Source organism: Sapajus apella, unplaced genomic scaffold, assembly GCF_009761245.1.
Source record: "Sapajus apella isolate SASKATOON/1434 unplaced genomic scaffold, GSC_monkey_1.0 scaffold609, whole genome shotgun sequence".
NCBI lineage: Eukaryota > Metazoa > Chordata > Mammalia > Primates > Cebidae > Sapajus > Sapajus apella.
In genome coordinates this window covers 1-23,676 of record NW_022437535.1, presented here as the reverse complement: position 1 = coordinate 23,676, position 23,676 = coordinate 1, and the positions used below count along the sequence as shown (strand labels likewise).

Sequence of the window (23,676 nt, the reverse complement as noted above, 5' to 3'; positions counted from 1 at the left end):
ATGAGGGGAAGCACATGTTCCTAAAATATGAGTGTAATGTGCAGTAGTATTGCTTGCTTGGGACTGTGAGCAGTTTTTAATTAAAATTGGGTTAAAATTAGTTAATTTAAAATCTAACAAGGTGGTTTGTGATAATACTGAGGAGATATAAGACTCTTAAAGAGGATCCAAGATGGCCATTTAGGAACAGCCCAGGATTGCAGCTCCCAGTGAAAGCGCAGAGGATTGCAGCTCCCAGTGAAAGCGCAGAGGGTGAGTGGACGCCGCATTTTTATTGCCCACAGACTAGGAAATTCCCAGGCGGAGGGGCTCCACGGTCGCCAGCGCGGCTGTTTTGGCCAGCGCGGCTGTGCCGGCCGGGGCCGCTGCTTTGCCCTGCGCGGCTGCTTTGTCAGCGCCACAGAGCAGCGGTTCTCCAGTTCTCTGTACAAAATACACCGGTCCGGGTGCCGTTTTGGCTGGCGATTGGAGCCATGGGAAGTTGCCCATTCGTCTGTTTAAAAAGGGGACTGAGAAGGGAACCAGGACAGTAGATTCCAGGGCAAAAAAAAAAAAAAAGCGCCACAAACCTCAGTGCCGCTGTTTAAGCCAGCGCAGTGAGTGGCCGCAGGGGAAAACAAACAGACTCCGGCGCCTCTTCAACAGGCGACTGGAACACCAACTTAAAAAAGGAGCTGAGGCAGGGAGCCAGGCGATCAGGCTCGGCTGGTCCCGCCCCCACAAAAGAACAGCAACCAGAAACTCTGGATTGGGACTTTAACAGCAAGCGCAGCTGAACCCGGGACGGTCCAGTTCTGTGGGGGAGGGGCGTCCGCCATTACCGAGGCCGCCAGGACGGAGGTAGTCAATGCGGAGGCAGCCCGCCGTTGCCAAGGCAACCCGCCATTGCTGAGGCAGCCCGCCGTTGCCAAGGCAACCCGCCACAGCAGAGAGACTCCGCCTCAAGAGATGCAGGCCAGCATCGCCAAAGCAGTTATAACTACACCCATATAAACAGGACTGCAAGGAATTTCACCCGGCAGCGGGGTGGAGCCCACAGCAGCTCAGCAAAGCCTCTACAGGCCGACAGTGACTAGGCTGCCTCCTTGCTGGGCAGGGCAGCTCTGAAGGAAAAAAAAAAGAAGGCAGCAGCATAACGGAAACTCATAAAGAAAGCCCTAAATCCCTGGGACAGAGCACCTGGGAACAAAAAGCAGTTTATGAGTTCTGCTGCAGCAGACGTAAACGTACCTGCCCAGCAGCTCTGAATGAACAACAACAGAGTTCACAGCTCACCATTTGAGCTCCTATAAAGAAGAGACCGTCTCCTCAAGCAGCTCCCTGACACCTATATATCCAAAGAGATCAGATTGACACTAGGTGGGTATCCTTCTGGGACAAAGATAGCAGAAGAAGAAAACTGGTAACAACCCTTACTGTTCAGCAGCTGCTGCAGGTGAACCCCAGGCAAGCAGGGCCTGGAGTGAACCTCAGCAGACCTACAGCAGAGGGGCCAGACTGTCAGAAGGAAAACCAAGAAACAGAAATAACCTCACCATCAACAAACAGAACGTCAATCTGAAAGATCTGAGACCCAATCTGAAAGCCAGCAACTACAAAGACGACAGGTGGATAAATCCTTAAAGATGGGAAGAAACCAGCGCAAAAAGGATGAAAACACCCGAAACCAGAACACCTCTCCTCCTACAAGGGATCACAACTCCTCACCAGCAAGGGAACAAGGTTGGATGGAGAACGAGTGTGATGAAATGACAGAATCAGACTTCAGAAGGTGGGTAGTAAGAAACTTCTGTGAACTTAAATAACATGTTCTAACCAAATGTAAAGAAACTAAGAACCTTGAAAAAAGATTTGACGAAATGCTAACGAGAATGGACAAAATAGAAAGGAACATAAGTGAATTGATGGAGCTGAAAAACGCAACACGAGAACTTCGTGAAGCATGCACAAGTATCAACAGCTGAATTGACCAAGCAGAAGAAAGGATATCACAGGTCAAAGATCAACTCAATGAAATAAAATGGGAAGGCAAGACTGGAGAAAAAAGGGTAAAAAGGAATGAACAAAGTCTCCAAGAAATGTGGGACTATGTGAAAAGACCTAATCTACGTTTGAAAGGCATACCTGAATGTGATGAAGAGAATGAATCCAAACTGGAAAATACTCTTCAGGATATTATCCAGGAAAACTTCCCCAACCTAGCAAGGCAGGCAAACATTCAGGTCCAGGAAATACAGAGAACACCACAAAGATATTCATCAAGAAGAGCAACCCCAAGGCACATAATCATCAGATTCACCAGGGTTGAAATGAAGGAGAAAATACTAAGGGCAGCCAGAGAGAAAGGTCGGGTTACCCATAAAGGGAAGCCCATCAGAATCACAGCAGATCTCTCAGCAGAAACCCTAGAAGCCAGAAGAGAGTGGGGGGCCAATATTCAACATCCTTAAAGAAAAGAACTTTCAACCCAGAATCTCCTATCCAGCCAAACTAAGCTTCATAAGTGAAGGAAAAATAAAATCCTTTGGGAACATGCAAGTACTCAGAGATTTCGTCACCACCAGGCCAGCTCTACAAGAGCTCCTGAAAGAGGCTCTACACATATAAAGGAACAACAAGCACCAGCTCAACTAAAGGGCAAAACACCCAGCTAGCAAAAAATGGCAGTATCAAATTCACACATAACAATATTAACCCTAAATGTAAATGGACTAAATGCCCCAATCAAAAGACACAGACTGGCAAATTGGATAAAAAGACAAACCCATCCGTGTGCTGTATCCAGGAAACCCATCTCACATGTAAGGATACGCAAAGGCTCAAAATAAAGGGATGGAGGAAGATCTACCAAGCAAATGGAGAGCAAAAAAAAAAAGCAGGAGTTGCAATTCTCATCTCTGATAAATTAGACTTTAAAGCAACAAAGATCATAAGAGACAAAGAGGGACATTACATAATGGTAAAAGGATCAATGCAACAAGAAGAGCTAACGATCCTAAATATATACGCACCCAATATAGGAGCACCCAGATACATAAGGCAAGTTCTTAATGACTTACAAGGAGACTTCGACTCCCACACAATAATAGTGGGAGACTTTAACACCCCATTGTCAACATTAGACAGATCAACCAGACAGAAAATTAACAAGGATATCCAGGACTTGAACTCAGACCTAGACCAAGCAAACCTAATAGACATTTACAGAACTCTCCACCCCAAATCCACAGAATATACATTCTTCGCAGCACCACATCACACCTACTCTAAAATTGATCACATAATTGGGAGTAAATCACTCCTCAGCAAATGCAAAATAACGGAAATCGTAACAAACAGTCTCTCAGACCACAGTGCAATCAAGTTAGAACTCAGAATTCAAAAACTAACCCAGAACCGCACAGCTTCATGGAAACTGAACAACTTGCTCTTGAATGTTGACTGGATAAACAATGAAATGAAGACAGAAATAAAGATGTTCTTCTAAACCAACGAGAACGAAGACAGAAAATACCAGAATCTCTGTGGCACATTTAAAGCAGTCTCTAGAGGAAAATATATAGCAATAAGTGCCCACATGAGAAGCAAGGAGAGATCAAAAATTGACACCATATCATCAAAACTGAAAGAGCTAGAGGAGCAATATCAAAAAAACTCAAAGTCTAGCAGAATACAAGAAATAGCTAAGAACAGAGCAGAACTGAAGGAGACAGAGACACAAAAAACCCTTCAGAAAATCAATAAATCCAGGAGCTGGTTTTTTGAAAAGATCAACAAAATAGACAGACCACTAGCCAGATTACTAAAAAAGAAAAGAGAGAATAACCAAATTGATGCAATAAAAAACGATAAAGGGGATATCACCACAGATTCCACAGAAATTCAAACCATCATCAGAGATTATTACAAACAACTCTATGCATACAAACTAATGAACCTGGAAGAAATGGATAAATTCCTGGACACTTGCCTCCTCCCAAGCCTAAACCAGGAAGAAGCCGAAACCCTGAACAGACCCATAACAAGGTCTGAAGTTGAGGCAGCAATTAAGAGCTTACCACCCAAAAAAAGCCCAGGTCCAGATGGGTTCACAGCTGAATTCTACCAGTCATACAAAGAGGAGCTGGTACCATTCCTTCTGAAACTATTCCAAACAATACAAAAAGAGGGAATTCTTCCCAAATCATTTTATGACACCAACATCATCCTGATTCCAAAACCCGGCAGAGACTCAACAAGAATAGAAAACTTCAGGCCAATATCCATGATGAACTAGATGCAAAAATCTTCAACAAAATACTGACAAGCCGATTGCAACAGCACATCAAAAAGCTTATCCACCATGATCAAGTAGGCTTCATCCCAGGGATGCAAGGCTGGTTCAACATACGCAAGTCTATAAACGTAATTCACCACATAAACAGAACCAAAGACAAAAACCACATGATTATCTCAACTGATGCAGAGAAGGCCTTTGACAAAATTCAACAACACTTTATGCTAAAAACCCTCGATAAGCTAGGTATTGACGGAACGTATCTCAAAATAATAAAAGTTATTTATGACAAACCAACAGCCAATATCATACTGAATGGGCAAAAACTGGAAGCATTCCCCTTGAAATGTGGCACCAGACAAGGATGCCCTCTCTCACCACTGCTATTCAATATAGTATTAGAAGTTCTAGCCAGAGCAATCAGGCAAGAAAAAGAAATAAAGGACATTCAAATAGGAAAGGAGGAAGTCAAATCGTCTCTATTTGCAGACGGCATGATTGTATATCTAGAAGACTCCATCGTCTTCTAGGAGCCCCAAACCTCCCGAAGCTGATAAGCAAGTTCAGCAAAGTCTCAGGATACAAAATCAATGTGCAAAAATCACATGCATTCCTATACACCAATAACAGACTTAAAGAGAGCCAAATCAAGAACAAACTTCCATTCACAATTGCCACAAAGAGAATAAAATACCTAGGAATACAACTAACAAGGAACGTAAAGGATCTCTTCAAGGAGAACTACAAGCCACTGCTCAACGAAATAAGAGAGAACACAAACAGATGGAGAAACATTCCATGTTCATGGTTAGGAAGAATCAATAATGTGAAAATGGCCATACTGCCCAAAGTAATTTACAGATTCAATGCTATCCCCATCAAGCTACCAATGACCTTCTTCGCAGAACTGGAAAAAACCACCTTAAACTTCATATGGAATCAAAAGAGATCCCGCATAGCCAAGTCAATTCTAAGCAAAAAGAACAAAGCGGGAGGCATCACACTACCGGACTTCAAACTATACTACAAAGCTACAGTAAACAAAACAGCATGGTACTGGTACCAAAACAGAGATATAGACCAATGGAACAGAACAGAGGTCTCAGAGGCAACACAACATATCTACAACCATCCGATCTTTGACAAACCAGACAAAAACAAGCAATGGGGAAAGGATTCCCTGTTCAATAAATGGTGTTGGGAAAGCTGGCTAGCCATGTGCAGAAAGCAGAAACTGGACCCATTCCTGACACCTTACACTAAAATTAACTCCAGATGGATTAAAGACTTAAACATAAGACCTAACACCATAAAAACCCTAGAAGAAAATCTAGGCAAAACCATTCAGGACATAGGTTTAGGCAAGGACTTCATGACCAAAACACCAAAAGCATTGACAGCAAAAGCCAAAATAGACAAATGGGACCTAATCAAACTCCACAGCTTCTGCACAGCAAAAGAAACAGTCATTAGAGTGAATTGGCAACCAACAGAATGGGAAAAATTTTTTTGCAGTTTACCCATCTGACAAAGGGCTGATATCCAGAATTTACAAAGAACTAAAACAGATTTACAAGAAAAAAACTAACAAGCCCATTCAAAAGTGGGCAAAGGATATGAACAGACACTTTACAAAAGAAGACATACATGAGGCCAACAAACATATGAAAAAATGCTCATCATCACTGGTCATCAGAGAAATGCAAATCAAAACAACATTGAAATACCATCTCACGCCGGTTAGAATGGCGATCATTAAAAAATCTGGAGACAACAGATGCTGGAGAGGATGTGGAGAAATAGGAACACTTTTACACTGTTGTTGGGAGTGTAAGTTAGTTCAACCATTGTGGAAGACAGCGTGGCGATTCCTCAAGGACCTAGAAATAGAAATTCCATTTGACCCAGCAATCCCATTACTGGGTATATAGCCAAAGGATTACAAATCGTTCTACTATAAGGACGCATGCACACGAATGTTCATTGCAGCACTGTTTACAATAGCAAAGAACTGGAACCAACCCAAATGCCCATCGACAATAGACTGGATAGGGAAAATGTGGCGCATATACACCATGGAATATTATGCAGCCAACGAAAACGATGAGTTTGTGTCCTTTGTAGGGACATGGATGAACCTGGAAACCATCATTCTCAGCAAACTGACAGAAGAGCAGAAGATCAAACACCACATGTTCTCACTCATAGGTGGGTGTTGAACAATAAGGACACATGGACACAGGGAGGGGAGCACCTACACACTGGGGTCAGTTGGGGGGAAATAGGGGAGGGACGGTGGGGGGTGGGGAGCTGGGGAGAGATAGCAAGGGGAGAGATGCCAAATGTAGGTGATGGGGAGGAAGGCAGCAAATCACACTGCCACGTGTGTACCTATGCAACAATTTTGCATGTTCTTCACATGTACCCCAAAACCTAAAATGCAATAAAATAAATAAATGGGTAAAAAAAAAGACTCTTAAAAATGAAAGTTACAATATAATTCTTGTAAAGTGTAACTAAAATGGTTTATGTTGAAAGTAGTTGATTTTCTGAATAATGTTACTAATTTTGGGTGACATTTTTACAGTAATTAGCTATTTTGACACTTAAAACTTGAGTGGAAACATTTTATTTCTCTTCAAACAAAAGCAAAGGCACAATGTTGTTTCTTATTATGTTGGAATAACTGTAGCCTGCCTCTTGTGTTTTATAAACTCATTGATTCATTCTTTAATGTGCCACCAAGAACTTTTTTTTGAGAGTCAAAATATATTTGTTTCCCAATGTCCAAAAATGTACAAGAATGTAAAAACAGTTTTTAAAATTATAGCCAGGTGTGGTGGCATGCGCATTTAGTGCCTGCTACTGAGGAGGCTAAGGAAGGAGGATTCTTTGAGCCCAAGCTGTAATCCACCATGATTCCATTTTTGACTAGCTACTGCACTACAGCCAGGGCAACGTAGTGAGATTTTATCTCTAAAACAAAGAAAAAAAATTAAGTACTGTCACTTAATTTTTAATTGATAGTCTTTGGTTGATTGTTTTTGGATAAGATATTCTTGAATCTTGGCCAAAAACCAGTTGTTTTAAAAAATTGTTCTAAATTAAGCATTTTTTATGTATTCTGGATAAAAAATATACTGCAGAGAAAATTTCAAGTTTTTCATTACATTAGTCTTTTTGAAAGAGAACAGCTTAGGTAAAATAAGCATATAATGCTCTATTTGTTCATGCTGTATTAAAAAGATAATAGATTTCTTATATTTAAATACATATTTCTCTACAAAAATGGCTTTGCCAAAAAAAAAAAAAAGTTATCTTTGGCCAAAATGCAAAATTACATTGTTGTAAGAAAGGTTCCAAGTCAAAGTTAAAACATCATCCAGTTTGAGGCCAGATCCACATATGACAGTCACAATTTCAACTCTAAACTCCACCCATATGTAGGATTTAGAATCTCAGTAGTGGGGTCTGTCCATGTATGAAGGTGACAGTCCTAATTGTTGGCTATATTTGTCTGTGAGAGTCACAAGCTCATTGTTTGCTGGGTCCTGCTATGTAACTATCTGTATACCCCAAGGGCTTTATAAAACACATGTGAGTATCATAATCTTCTGTGACCTTTTCACAATTAGTAGACCAAAAATCTTAGTTGTTGCCCTAAGCCCAGCTATTGGAGTCAAAATTTCTCCTACTGGTTGAGTCCATGTAAGAAAGTTATCATCATGACGGTTGCCTGAGCCTAGATATATGTCACAACCCCACCTGTGAGCAGAACCAGAAAGGAAAGTCAAATTACCTGAATACTGGGCCAGGGAAATGTTGATATCTCTCCATTGGCAGGACACACACAGGAAGGTCATTACCTTTGTGCTAGGTTTAGTGATATGTCACAATGCCCATTATAGGCAAAGCCCAGTCAAAAAAGCCACATCACCTAGGTGCTGGATCCAGCAATATGTCACAATCCCCCCTGTTAACAGTGCCCAGGCATGAGAGGAGAGTCATATTACCTAGGTAATATGCCCAGATTTATGACACAAACCTTACTGGAGGCAGGGCACAGGGAGGAGTACAGAGTCTCCTCAGCAAGGTGATGGGCTCAAAGACACATTACAATGCTCCTTGTGAGCAGGACCAAGTCAGGACAGTCAAATCACTTAGATGTTTGGGCCAGGTTTTTGTGACAACCCCAACTGCTGGCAGGGCTCATGCAGACAGTAAAGTCAATCAGGTACTGAGAAAAAAAGAAATTGTGTCAAAGTCACATTTACTGGAAGGTCCAGGGATGAGATTCACAGTTTCACACATATTCTGGCTCAAGGCATAGGAAATAACACCTTCTATCAATTGTTTTAAAGTATACAAATCACAATCTCAATGGTGGACAGAATTCATGCATAAAAGCTCCAACCTCACCTGCAAACACTAATGAGGGCGGAGCCCAGGCAGGAGAAGAGAGTCACATCACCTAGTTGATGGAACCAGTGATATGCCACAATGCCTTTTGTGGGCTGAGCCCAGGATGGAGGGGAGAGTCACATCACCTAGGTAATTGGCGCATAAATATTTCAAAATATTCTCTGAGAAAAGAGCCCAGGCTGGAGAGTCATATCACCATGTGGCTGGCCTACGTAGAGGTTACAATCCCATGCTTAGACAGGACCCAGGTAAAAGAGTAAAATTAACCAGGTGTTGGGCAGATTTATGTGATGAAGTGACATCTGCAGAAAGATGTAGAAATGAGATTCACAGTACTACATATGGCCTAGCTCCAATTATGAAAGTCACTACCTTTTGTGAATTCTGCCCAAGTACATGAGTCACAAAGTCAACAGTGGGCCGGATCTGTGCATGAGAGCCCCAACCTCATCTGAAAACAGTTTCTAATTAAGAAGATGCAGCTTCACAGGGTGTTTAACCTTGATCCAAAAGTCACCATCTTACCTGTGGTCTGGATCCATGTATGAGAGTCACAGTTCCAACTTTCAATTGCCTCCAGGTGCGAGATTCAGAATCTCAACAATGGGCTCTTTCCATAAAGGTGAATGATAATCCATACTATCAGCGGAGTATGTAGACAAGAGTCACAATTTCCTCTTCATGATGGACCCTGTTATAAAACTCTCTTTATCACCTGCAGGTATTGTACAATATGCTTGAGTTTTGTAGGGCTCTGTGACATTTGTAAAAGTCAGAAACCCAGGACATTACCTGTTTCCATAAGCCTACTTACTAAAGCAAACATCTATTTTATTGGCTGGGTCCAGGTATTAGAGTCGTTACTGGGCCTGTGAGCTGGTTCCAGAAATGAGGCACCATCCCACCTATGGCCAGGTTTACGTATAACAGTCACAATTCCAATTGTGGACTTTACCTGCATGTGAGATTCAGGAGCTCACCAGTGGGCTCTGCCCATGTATGAGTGTGACAATTTTAATTTTCAGCAGGATGTGGCTATGAGAGTCACAATATCACCTGTGTTCTGGTTTGTGTTATGAAGCTCTCTGTACCACCTGAAGTCTTCGTAATATGTATGTGTGTGTGTGTGTCAGAATTTTCTGTAACTTTTTGCAAGTAAGAGACTCAGGACCTTACCTTGTGCCCTAAATCTATCTATGAGAGCCAAAATCTCTTCTCTTGGGTGGTTTCACATCTGAGAGACATCATGATGCCTGTGTGCTGGGCCTAGGCAGAGGTCACAATCCTACCTGTGGGTAAACAGAAGGCAAGAGGGTCACATCACCTGGGTAATGGGCCAGAGATATGTCACAATCCCTTCTGTTGACAGATCCCAAAAAAGGAGTTACATCACCTGGGTGCCAGACTCAGTGATATGTCACATTGCCCAGGATAGGCAGGGCACAAACAGGAGAGTCTTATTGCCTGGGTGCTTGGTTCAGTGTGTGTCTCAAGCTTTTATGTAGGCAGCCATAATAGCAAGAAAGAGTCACATTACCTAGATGCTGGGCTAGAGGTATCAGTCTCTCGGTCATTCAAGGTGAGGGTTATAATCTCTTTAGACATCCATGTAACAGAGCCCCAGCTCCTTCATCCTCAGAAGCAAAGGCCAAGGGAGACCAAATATGGCTTGAAAGGTAAGTCCCTTAAGGGACTTATGTCACAATGCCCAGTGTATGGAGGCCACAAGCAGGAGAGTCACATTGCCTGGGTGCTTCACCCAGTGGTTTGTTGTTTCACACCCACAGAAAGGTCCAAGCATGAGAGTCCCAATACTGCACGTGACTTGTCCCAAATATGAAAGTCAACACCTTTTGTGAGTTCTGTCCAAGTACATGAGTCACAGTGTCAACAGTGGGCTGGATCTGTGCATTAGAGCCCCAACTTCATCTGAAAAAATGAACTATACCTAGGCAAAGGACATAGGTGATGTGACTCCCCTGCCTGGGCTATTCTCTCAGGGGAGATATTAAAATATTCATGCATCAATCAACTAGGCAATGTGACTCTCTTTTCTGACCTGGGCTCAGATAATTCTTATTTACAGAGGGCACAATTAGCAAAAGAAAGTCACATTACTAGGTGCTGGGCTAGAGATATTAGGCTCTCCATCGTTCAGGGAAAGGGTTAGGATCTCTTTAGATATCCGTGTAACAGAGCCCCAACTCCTCCGTGTTTGGAAGCAAAGGCCTGTGGAGACCAAATAGGGCTTGAACGGTAAGTCCTCTAAAAAAGCAGAATGTCATGGGCTTTGTCCTCTCCCCTTCAAGTACAACCAACCAGATTATGACCTCTCTTCTGACTTTTCACTATGCTCAGCACTGGAACAAGGCTCCTGACTTCACCCCTTCTCCTCTCCACCCCTGCACTCTTACTGGGCAGAGCAGAGACCAAAAGACTTGAACTTCAGCACAACCAGGAGAGAAATCCAAAGAGGGAGGTAGTGGCAAGGACTATGCTCTCACAGTTGTCCAGGCCCAAGACTGCAGCCCTGGCTGATATCCAGGTGACACTGGGTGCAGGTTGGACACCACTGGAAGACATGGAACAGCCTCTGCAGCTTCCGCTTATTTGTTTACTCAAGCACCAAAAATGTGAACACTTTTCCAAGGTTTTCAGATACACCCAGGCACCACTGGTTGACAGTGGGGATGATGGCATCTTTAGCAAAGTTTATTGCCACACCTGCCAAGGCAGGACCCAGACGCAGCCTCACCAAGTCAGCTGCCCCAGGCTGGAGGCGATCCTGTGGTGCCTCCTCCCTGCAGCTCCTCTCTTCCCCCTGTTTTTCTTCCTTAACCACTGGCAAACTTTTGGCCATTCTCTCTTTCATCACACTGGGGCACTCGACACCAACGAGGCCCGGGAGCCCCACTTAACTCAGGTCCTGCAGGGGTCAGGTGAACATGCAGAAAGTCCAAAAGGAAAGTCGTCTACCGCCTCCAGAATGAACAGATCAAAACCTCCGCACTCCAGGAATAAGTCAGGAGCCCAGTGGGGGCTGCAATTCCAGCTCACCACAACCTAGACATGTGGAGTGCTCCGTGGCTCATGCTTGTGTTTTGCCAGCTGGAGTTTCTGCAATGGTTCACAGTCGTTGTTCCAAACGTGGAACTAGCGCTTTGGCTGGTTAGCCAAGTGTCCTCGATGGAGAAAGGGTGGAAACGATGAGAGTTTTCAGCACAGTGGATTGCCTTGCTCTGGCAGCAAACAACTCTGCGCCGTGAGGCACCCAGAAGCTCCAGGCTAGAGACAGTCATGTCAGGCCTCCTACCTACAGCATCTCTCCTGCCTTTTTTTTTTTTTGCAACCCTAATCCCCTTCTTTTGGTTATCCTCCTTGTCACAATCGGGCAGTTGGTCTTTGTCACAATGGGGCACCTGGCACCATAGAGATGAAAATGTGCAGAGCTGGGGTCCTGCCATGTTTACATGAACATGCCAGGGGTCAGAATGAAAGGTCCTCTGAAGCCTCCAGAAGAAAAGGATCAGGACCCGGCACTGCAGGAAAGATTGGGGCACCCACTGGCAGATGCAGGACACACACACACAGCAGTGATAAATGTGTAAGGCAGTCCCTGGCCCGGGCCTGTCTTCTGGATTCTGGAGTTTGTATCCAGGCCTGGGGTCACCCGTCCACATACAGAATAAGCTCTTGGACTGGCTGCCTCACCCAGCACCCAGGCTGTGCCTGAGAGAATCTCAAATGCTGCTTTCCCACTGCAGTGGCTGACACTTTAATGACCCCAGTAACACTTCCCCCACAGGGACTCTATGTTGTCCAGCTCACCACCCTGGGTTTCTCATCACCCAGTGATTCCAAAAGAAACAATCTACAATGGCATGACTCCACCAGAAACAAACAAACATCTGAGCAAAGTCCATTGGTCACTTTAATTTTTTAAAGGTGACAATTGTCTCTCCTTGAAAGCTTAAGAGTTCACTAACAGGCTATTCTAATAGATGTGCAATTCACACTAAAACTGATTGAAGAGTGAATTCTAATTCTAGGATACTTTGTATTCTCAAATGGCACCTGCTTCTCCCAGCCCCATCAAAATTGAACAGTGATGGCTATTTGTCTTCTCAGCACTGTGGGGACACAGAGCCTTAGACGAAAGTGTGTCAAAAACAACATTCCATAAAGGGCTGTCACTTCCAATTTTCAAGCAAAGTGAGAAAGTAATCATGATATATGAAACACTTTGGCCAAAATGCACAATTTGTAATAGAAAAACAAATGGCACAAACTATTCCATATATATGTGGCCATCATGGCAATTTAGACAGTAAAAATCATTGCCAAATTTAGGAAGAAAAATCTGCAAGCTCATGGCTGCTAACAAGCTTAACTTTTGTGTGCTAGAAGTTTTGAAGCTTATTTCTCCATGCCAATCTGCCCAAACAAATCTTGAGTTGTTTATTTCTATAGAATTTCTAGAGAATCCTAATGGGCATGACCTTCTGGCCCATCCTTACAGCACCAGAGCCGGTGAAATTTCACTTGCTCATGTTTCCCCCTATTTTATTAAGAGTGAAAATATTAAATGACAGGGTAGGTTGGGAAAATACTGAATTAATGGCTGAGGCCTCCTGGTGGGTGGGTCAAGTCTCTGGCAGCATAAGCCTTTTTACAATAAATAAGTTACAGGTAAAATTATTAAAAAAAAAAAAAAAGAAAATGGAAATTATTTTCTTTCTTTGCTCACCATAAAGAGAAACACACAGGGTCCAGGCATGTCTGTGGGAGCCAGGCTTGTCCTGGGAAATTGGATCGTGCTCAGGAGGAGCCCTGAGGATGGAGGGCAGGTGAGATGGGGCTCCCAGGGAGATGCAGCCAGGGTCAGGGCCTGGCCCACTGAGGCTCACAGGGGCCTTCTGAAGGCCAGGAAGGATGCCCAGGACAATGAAGGCTCAAGCGGCCCATCTGAGTCTAGATCTGTTCAGGTTGTGCTGAATCTCAGCAGCCCTGTCAACAAGGTGCCTGATCAGCCTTAACGATCTCATTCACTGGAGGCAGGCACCTGGTGGATGGGTCCAGAGAGCTGCCTACTGCCAATGCGGGAGTCCACCGCCCTGCCGACTAGAAAGAGCCTCTGCGGGTGCCGGCCCTAGTGCTGTCAGTCTGTGGGTTTTTCGAGGTGGGCATTCGGACCTCTGTGGCCACGCCCAGCTACCTGAGCCTTATCTTCTCAGTCTGCAGAAGTGTAGGACCATCAAGACTGGATAGGATTTGAATGGGAGTCCCCCTAAAAAGATAGTGTGTTTGGCCTCTGCTCTCCTCTCTGAGCAGAACAAGATGACCACCTCTGTCCTTTCTTCTTGCAGTGCCCAGAACTTGAGCAGGGCTCTTGGCGATCACCTTCCCCACTCCCACTGCTCTGCCTTCCTAACTTTGCACATTTCTCAGGTGGGGCAAAGATCAGGCTGCTGGAATCTTGGCACAGCCAGAGGAGCAAGCCAGAAAAGAGTGAGGCTGGTGGAGGCATGGGCTGTGCTCCACTGGTGCCCCAGACCAAGGCTGCATGCCCAGGCTGCAGTCCAAAGTGTACTGGAGGCAGTTCCCTGCTCCCCCAGCAGCCTGGATCAGCTTCTGCAGCTGCAGTTTCTTCCAGTTCTTGAGCAATGGGAGCATGTATCATTTCCAAAGGTTTTCAGACAATCTCTTGTGACCCCTGGCAAGGGGTGGTTATCTTGGCGATCTCCAGCAGGGCCCATGGCCTTGCACCCAAGGAGTACCCAGCAATCCCCACACACACCCAGGCACTAAGCATTTGCAATGGGCCTCTTTCTGGAAGCTCGCCTTCTTCTCCTATTTGCTCTTCGTCTTCCCCTCCCCCCACCCCCATACTTTGGCTATCCTCCTTAGCATCACAATGGGACAACTGGGTGCTAGAATCTTGCAAACTGCTGTGCAGACTTTTAGTCCTTCCCAGGCCTGGCCAACAGGGCAGCGATTTGGGGACAAAAGTTGTCTTCTGCCTCCTTAAGGACCAGAACAGACTGGCACACCTAGAAGTCATGCCCTAGTGCAGGCTGCAGGCTCAGCTCAGGACAAGGCTGGAACGTGGGGCGCTCCCTGATATGCCCTTTTTCCTGAAGGCTGGGGCTTGCATGGCAGAGGTAGCCCTTCAGGACAGGGAATCGGAGCTTTGCTGGCTGCTTTACACCACTAGGGCAGCACCAGAGATCATTGCGGCTGAGGCTTTCCTGTGGGCTGCAGTGCCTGCCCCTTTAGTGACCCCACAAAACACCTCTCCAGCAAGTAATCCACCGTGTCCTGCCTGCCAGCCTAGGCTTTCTCCTCACCTGGTGATTCCAAAGAAGACAATCTACACTGAAATGACTAAATTCTAGACACAGGGAAACGCAAAGAAGCTGTGGGAAGACGGTTTGTCATCTAGATTCTTAAAAGATATGTTTTCCTTTCTTGTTATATTCATTAGTTTGTGATATTGTGCCAGAATTGCTAGCCTTTGCTTACCGGTAATAACTAAAATAAGCAGCCCAGGCTAATTCCATCCTGGCTCCTGTGACTTGTAATAAGTAACTAAGATCTGTAACTTCTATCACTACCCAGATAATGTGTAAACAAATGCTTATCTTGACTTCTGTAAACCACTGAAATAACAAACAGAATGACAGAAGTCCCCTGGCCCTTGGAATGTCCAGAGACCCCCACCCTCATCTCCGCCCAGGAGGTGAATCACAGAATCCCCTGGCCCTTGGAATGTCCGGAGACCCCCACCCTCATCTCCGCCCAGGAGGTGAATCACAGAATCCTCTGGCCCTTGGAATGTCCGAAACCTTTTTATCCCCATCCTCACTCCTCACCCCCACTCCCAAGGTGGTTTTTCGGGTATAAAAAGTCTTGGCACCCTCCTTTCGACACCACAGGTTGGAGAGATGTGAGTCCTCTGTGGTCGCCGGCATAATAAATGACCCTGCAATCTGGCATACTTTTGCCTTGGTGCTTTCTACGCTCAGTCCAGTACAACAAGTTCATGAAACAGATATTATAACAAATGTACAATTCACACTAAAGCTGATTGAAGGGTGAATTCTTATTCTAAAGTACTTTGTGGTCTCCAGTTTTTCTGTTCCCACTACCAGGACCCTCTTAATGTCTGAACAGTTATCATTAAGGTGGAGATATACAGAAACTAGCTAGGCAGATAGAGCAGAGTCCTAGGCAGAATGTTTGTTCTAACAAAAAGCAGCCCAAGAAATTACTTCACTTTAACAAATAGCAACCTGGACGATTGGGGAGCAATCATAGATAAGAAAGCTGGGAGACTGCATGGGCAGGGATCTTGCAGCTGCACCAAAAGAAAAAACCACCTTGAGCCAGACAAATCCAACATAGGGGGCTCCACCCCCGTTTTAGCACATGCACAGTAAGGGATAAGCAACTTGGAGTAGTTCAGGCTAAAAACCCACCTGCATAATAAAAGGTCGGGTGTGCGCTGCCAAAGATTCAGGCTCTGTGCAGATGACACAACTAGTCCTAACCAGCTTTTAAACCTTAAGTGGAAAAGATATTCCCTCCCACCAGCTCATCTATAAAAACTCTTGCATTTCACTGCGGAAAGGTGACCCTTTTTCGAGAACTCTCTCTGCAGCAGAGAGCTGTTCTCTTTTTTCATGTATTAAACTTCTGCACTAACCTCACTTTTGATGTGTCTGCATTTTTTATTTCCTTAGTTGGGAGACCGAGAAGCTCAAGTGTCACCCCAGATGATGAGGCCGCTTTATCATGACTTGTCTCATTGCCTCTTGGGACATGAAACCTTCGATGAAAATGTGTCCAGAAGAACATGTCATAAAATGCTCTCTCTTCCAATCATCAAGCAACATGGGAAATATCCATGATGTATGAAAAACTTTTGGCTGAAAGACAATTTCTAACACAAAATAAATGCTGCAAGTTGTTCTATGTATGTATATTTTGGTCATTGGCACATCGTCACACATTGCCACATTTTGTAAGAGGAACCCGTGAACTTGTGGCTGTTAAAAAGCTTAACTTCTGTATAGTGTTACCTATGAAAGTTAGTGTAAGGTCTGACCAAGCCACGGATGGCATGTCGACCTTCATGAACTGCACGTACCCCTCTGGAGGGCCTTCCAGAATTAGAAAACCTAAATTGGCTGTAAGATCATAGAAAGAGGAAGAAATGATCAACCCCTGAAGTGCCTACTTAACTCTGAGACATTCTCAATTGTTTCTTATTCCAGCCTCAATTGACAAGGCCATTGAACTTGGTAACTAAGCTTGGCCAAGTAACTCTACACCCTTTGACCCCTTCCCAGCTTGCAAACCTATGATCCCCTCGCAGCTTGCAAAAACCCACCAAATGTAACTTCTGTAACTTTCCACTGCCCACTCCAAACCTATGAAACCAACTCCTATTCTTCCTCCCTTTGCTAATGCCATTTCCAGCCTCAGCTGGCCCGTACCCAGGTGAATAAACAGCCATGTTGCTCACACAAAGCCTGTTTGAGGGGTCTCTTTATTCAGAGTGAGGAAGGAGACCCAGGCATCTGGGATTCCCTCCCCCTCTGTCATCCACTGTGCAGCTCAATAGAAGAGAGAGCAGGCCAGCTGGCGCCTCCTGAATCTCATTCCTGAAAATAACACGCTTGGTCTTGGGGAAACTCTCTGGAAGACAGTATTTTTACTTAAAACACGATCAAACCAGAAACCTTTTCACATGTGAGTCCTAAAACTGTAAACCAGAATCCTTTCATATGTGATTCCTGAAACTGTAAACAGAAACCTTTTCACATGTCAGTCCTAAAACTGTAAACCAGAACCCTTTCATATGTGATTCCTGAAACTGTAAACAGAGACCTTTTCACATGTGAGTCCTAAAACTGTAAACCGGAACCCTTTCATATGTGATTTCTAAAGCTATAAACTTAAGATTCTTCCACGTGTAACATCTAAAGTATAAGCCTATATAAAGGCAAAACCTTCCTTTGTTAAATGAGCTGGGCTTTGGACAAATTATGCCCAGGATCCCGGCGGAATAATAAACTATTTCCTTCTGTATTCAGTGTTTGGGAAATCTGTTTCCCGCGGCCGTTCCTGCTACAAAAGCACATGTTTTAACAGTTAGTTTTCCCCGCATTTCTCCAAATGCACTTACAATGTCTATCTTGTATACAGTTCCTACATAACCCCAGTGAGGCTCACCCTTCTGGACTCACCCTCACCACACTGGTACCAATGGAATTGCATTTGATCATTTTTTCCCCAGTTTTCTTAAGGTCATAAACATTTAGTGACAGAGTAGAACCAGAAGGCACTAAAGCAAGGGCTGAGGCCTTTGGGGTGCGTGTGTGGAGATCTACTGCATCCTGGACATCTTTACAATAAATAGATTGTAGGTTAAGTTAGAAAAAAAATGGAAATTATTCTCTTTCTTTGAACACCACAAAGAGAAATGCACAGGATCTAGACATGTCTGTTAAGCCAGGTTTGTTCTGGCAAAGTGAGGAAGGCTGAGCAGGAGACTTGGCAATGGAGAGTGGGTGAGTTCGGCTCCCATGGAGAAGCCACTAGGGTCACCACTTGGCACTCTGAGGCTGGAAGGGATCTTCTGAAAGCCAAAGGAGATGGCCCAGGATACAAGGCTAAAGCAAACCATCTGAGCCAAAGATGTGTATATGTCCTCCTGGATCTCAGCAGCCTTCCGAAGGTGGGTGTGATCAGCCCTGGGTATCAGACACACTGGAGGCTGGCAGCTTGTGGGTGGGGCCCAGGTGTGATTTTATTGGCAGACTAACTGACGGGAGTGGATAAAGACAGAGTTCTGAGTGGGAATCTCCCTTGATGGATCATCAGGGAGGTAAAGTCTTGGCATAGCCTCTTACCCAGCTTGTGGCATAGCAATTCCAGTGAAGCTGGGACAAGCTGGCACTGCTCAACCAGGCCTACCAAGACATCATGTACTTTTTCCACCAACATTGGGTCTGTATGGGGATGTGGACACCCATAGAGTCCAGAGGATGAGCCCCTGGCCAGTGATGGTGCTGGTGTGTGGCATAAAGGCAGCTGGGCAAATAAATGCAGGAAGCCTCTCGTGCAAGTCTCAGAGGGTCATGATAAGGTCCAAAGGAGGAAGGAAATTTGAGAGTTCTTGTGCCTGCATCTTCCTGAGGGTGATGATGGTGAGAACAGCGGTGATAGCCACATGCTACTGAGTCCTCAGGAGGGCCTGTGAGGAAGGTGTCTCCATCACACTTCCCAGATGAGAAAGTCTCAGGGACACCCAGCTGCATGCCCAAGGTGACCCCCACAGTGAGTGCCGGAGTTGGGAGTAAATCTAGAATCAGGGCTCCCTGGACGTGATGGAAGCTTTGTACCAGCTGACTCGGGCAGTTATTCACAATCTGAGGTCGGGGGGCTGGGATGTAACTTGGTGAGGGAAGCACAGTCTCACTAACCCTGTTTCTGACTCTGCTAGGTAGGGACCATTTTAGAGAGTCCAGATGGTGCTGCTGCTGAAGGTGGGTGGTCTGTGGCAGGGAGGGACTTCAGAGGGTAAAGGACAGGGCTCCTCTTTCCCAGCTGAAGTTCTCCACATCAAGAGAACAGGGTGTCTTCCTCCTCTGGCCGTGCCCTCCTGTGGCCACAGTGCTTGGAATGCCTTCAATAGAGAGACCAGAGAAAGAACCTGGGAGAGCTGGGCTCAAAGTGGATTTGGGGAAGAGTGAAGCTGGGAACAACTTGACTTTGTGACTTATTAAAATACCACCACAATAGAGGTAACTGGGGGGTGCTTGGTGTCTTTGCAGGCCAGCTGTGTAAAAAAGGAGAAAAAGAATTCCAGGTAAGAAGGCTGAGGGTTCTTGGCTGCTCCAAATGGGAGACTTGAGTAGAGGGGTCATGGAGCTATGGGTTGGTGAGAGTTCAAAGAGCAGGCCTTGTGTGGGAAGCTGAGAACTGGTGCTCATTACTGCTACCACCTTGATGGCATAGGGTGCTGTGCCTTCTCTGGGCATACTTCTCACTGACCTGCAGATGCTGGAAATTGCCATAGGGAATTATATGGGTGTGTGTGAGACTTGGGCAGGCAGGCAGGCAGTTTGGGAACCAGGATTCTGAAGCTTGTGAGGACAGAGTTCTAGACTGAGCCCTGAGATTGCCGCACTCAGCAAACCTTCTTTCCTGAGAGCCTACCACATCCCCCTGTGAATGGGGGTGTCGGGTTTATCTTATCTATGAGTGATGGATGCAAGCACTTTGAGTAGTGAAGCTGCAGAGCGGAGTCTCAGCCTCTGCCTTAGGTGGTATGTATTGGAGAAGAGAGAAGTTGGGCCTCTCCTAAGGCAGGCAGTTTCTAATCACTGAGTAACTTCTTTGTTTCCAAGGCCTCAGTTTTCTGGTCTATCATCACAGAGAATCAGGGCAAAAGATCACAGAGCCTCAGGGTCCCTTCTGTAGAGCCCATAACCTGATGCAGGTCCATATCCTATTTTTTTTTTTTTTTTTGAGATGGAGTCTCACTCTGTTGCCCAGGCTGGAGTGCAGTGGTGCGATCTTGGCTCACTACGATCTCTGCCTCCCGGGTTTAAGCAGTTCTCTGCCTCAGCCTCCCGAGAAGCTGGGATTACAGGCGCATGCCACCATGCCCAGCTAATTTTTGTATTTTTAGTAGAGATGGGTTTTCACCATTTTGGCCAGGCTTGAACTCCTGACCTCGTGATCTACCCATCTCGGCCTCCCAAAGTGCTGGGATTAGAGACATGAGCCACCGCACCCGGCCCCATGTCCTGTTTTATGCACATGTCCTTACCCTGGTGGTCCTGGTCTTGGTGCAGCATGGGAAATATAAAGGATGAGGGTTAGTCAGGGGCCAGAGAGACTTTCTGATGGATCCTGGCTGTCTACCTTCTAGGAAAATAAAATCAACACTAATAAAGGAGGAAGGTCAGCAACTGGACCCTCACTTTGTGGGAGAGTGAAGACGTGAAAGTCAGACACCACCCCGAAGACGACACTCTCTGATGCCATCATCTGCATCTTAGATTTATGTGGAAGGTTTGATACACAGAGAAGGAAGAAACCTATTCCAATGGAGGGTTTAATTAGAGGACTAAAATCAATGGTAAACTGCTAGATGAGGAACTATTTATATCCAATTCTGAGAACAGGTTGGGGCTGGAGGGGAGAGTGGGACCCCTTCATAGAAGAGCCCCAGAGGCTCACCCCTGCTCCCTCCCTTCCCAAGTTTCCTTTATTATCTTCCACCCAGAACCTGTCAGAATTTTGCCTTTTCTTTTGTCTCCAGATCAAAGTTTTCCAAAAACTGCAGCTGCTTCAGTGACGAGATAATTGTCATCTTCTGACTGAGGAGGAAATTGGAGTTTGGTTCCAGTCCATTAAGTGTGACACAGAATAAAAGGTGAGGGCCTCGCAGATTAGCAGAGGGTAGGAGAAGGCTGTCTTGTGGACAGTGTCAGAGAGCCTGTGGCTGTGGCTCCATGGTCAACATCAGCCCCTGCTGCATGAGGACCTTTGGGCAGGCAGTGGGAAACCTGAGGTATGGCTCCTGGTAGCCTCACAGTGTGATAACCTGCTTTTTGTTAGCTTAAACGGACTCTTTCTTAGCTGAGAGCTGTTCAGGCTTCATGTTAGCTTCTTGAGCCAGACAGACTCCACCTTAGTGTATTCGTTTTAGTTATTCCCCTCATTAAGTGGGTAAATGCAGTATGTAGCTGGGGCAGGGTGACACTGGGCACATCCTGGAATGCATTTGCTGATAAGAGGCCGAGTTAAGTGGCACCAGCAGAGCCTGGGAATGCAGGTGCTGTCGAGTACCCAGAGCCCCCATATGTATAAGTTGGATGTCTTTTTATGACAGCTCTAGCGCTTGCACCTGGTTCTGTTTTATTTCTCATGTACTAGTTTATCTTTTAACTTTTTGCTTACTCTGCTTCTGTGGAAAAATTGCTTCAGCTAGCTTCTTCCCTCCCTTTTCAAACTAGGGTATAAGAAACCCCTTAACTCTTCCTTCGGGGCCGAGATAATTTTGGGCATTAGCCACCTCTCAGTCACCAGCTAAAATAAACGACTCATAATTCAGTCTCAGAGTGTGGCTTATACCTTGACTCGCTTTGATATAACAACAGTTGCCATTATTTCCTGAAGTTTCTAATTGTTCTGTCAGCTAAGCCTCCATCCCAGTAGGCCTGCAAAATCCTCAAGACCACGAACAGGCTGTGGTGAATCTCAGGGCCACTGAGTTCCTGGGCTGGCAGGGGCAGAGCGCCTCAGGGCTCAGTGATGTTTGGGCTGAGCATGGGCTTTGGGAGTCAGACAGTCGCACTGGAATCCCAGCTGTACCATGATTAGCTCTGTGTCTGTGGCAGGGGCCACACTGCTTCGAAACTTGAGACACCATAGTAATAAATTTAACACACCCTTCTAACTGCTTTTTCTTTTTTATCCATATTTCTATATAATTCCCATGTACTACTGATTTTATTTAAATTAATAAACATGTTATACAGTGTGTTTTATTTTTCCTCATAATTTTTAACTATATTGTATGGTTTCACCCCTATGAGGTACATGTGATAGTTCTATTCGCAGAAACAGAGAGTAGAAGAGTAGTTCCCAGAGGCCAAAAGAAGGGAAAGAGGGGCTGTTGTTTAACAGGAACAGAGTTTCAGCTTTGCAAATAAATAAAATTCCTTATGAATGTGGATAATGGTTGCAGAACAATGTGAGCGTGATTAATTCCTCTGACCTGCACATTAAAAAGTTGTTAAAATAGTTAATTTTATGTATATTTTATCACAATGTTAAAAAGAACTTTTTAAAAGAATCAGACTGTAGATACCTGCAATAGCATAAATGAATATCACAAATATAATCTTGTATTTAAAAAATCGATGTGTGTTTAATTATAAAATACTATATAATTTCATTTATACTAAATCCAAAAAATCAAAACTGAGGTTCTGGCTTCCACTAATGGTGAAGTAACTAGCTGAACTAACACTCTCACAGAGAAAAATGATGGATCCTGGATAAAATAGTATATATCATTATAAACACTTCCATATATAAGACATATATGAGATACGTGTGTATAAGAAGTGAATGAGGATTTCATCTGTGCCCTCCATAGGAGAGATAAGTATTGAAGTTAGAATCCAGCCCAATCCAACACCTGCTTTAAAAACCAATACTCTTCAAAGGGACACAACAGAATCCACAGTCTCTATAATTCTTTTATACAGTCTCTAGTGCACAATTTTCAAATTCTGGAGATGTATGAAGACACATAAAAACGTACATGCACAAGATAGAAAGCAGGCAGTAGATATCTCCAAAATGTCAGATGTAACCAGCAGACAAGTATTTGAAGGCAGCTATTGTAAGTATACTCATAGAGGCAAAGGAAAATATATTTTTTTCTTTTTTTTTTTAAAACAGTGTCTTGCTCTGTCGCCAGGCAAGTACATTGGCGTGATCTTGGCTCACTACAACCTCCACCTCCCGGGTTCAAGCGATTCCCCTGCCTCAGCCTTCTGAGTAACTGGGACTACAACCGTGAGCAACCTCGCCCGGCTAATTTTTTGTATTTTTAGTAGAGACAGGGTTTCACCATGTTGGCCAGGATGGTCTTGATTTCTTGACCTTGCTGTCTGCCCTCCTCGGCCTCCCAAGTGCTGGGATTACAGGCGTGAGCCACCATGCCCGGCCAGGAAACTCTTCTCATAAATGAACGGATGTGGGACCTCAGCAGAGAAATAAAAAATAGCCAAACAGAAAAATAGGCCATGAAAATAATAATTTTCAGCTTATTTATAAGTCAGAAACAAAAGTCACAGCAATAGAAATTATTCTATTAGGGCCAGCCGCGGTGGCTCATGCCTGTAATCCCAGGACTTTGGGAGGCCAAGGTGGGCGGATCACGAGGT

At 44.8% G+C, this 23,676-nt stretch overlaps 1 long non-coding RNA gene across 1 annotated transcript; it reads left to right on the top strand.

Annotated features, from left to right (window-relative positions):
* The first annotated feature begins 22 nt into the window (after window positions 1-22).
* Window positions 23-21,433, top strand: LOC116546128. Its single transcript, XR_004266597.1, has 3 exons — window positions 23-33; window positions 10,217-10,225; window positions 21,312-21,433. It is a non-coding gene; the product is annotated as an uncharacterized LOC116546128 (long non-coding RNA).
* The last annotated feature ends 2,243 nt before the right edge of the window (window positions 21,434-23,676 follow it).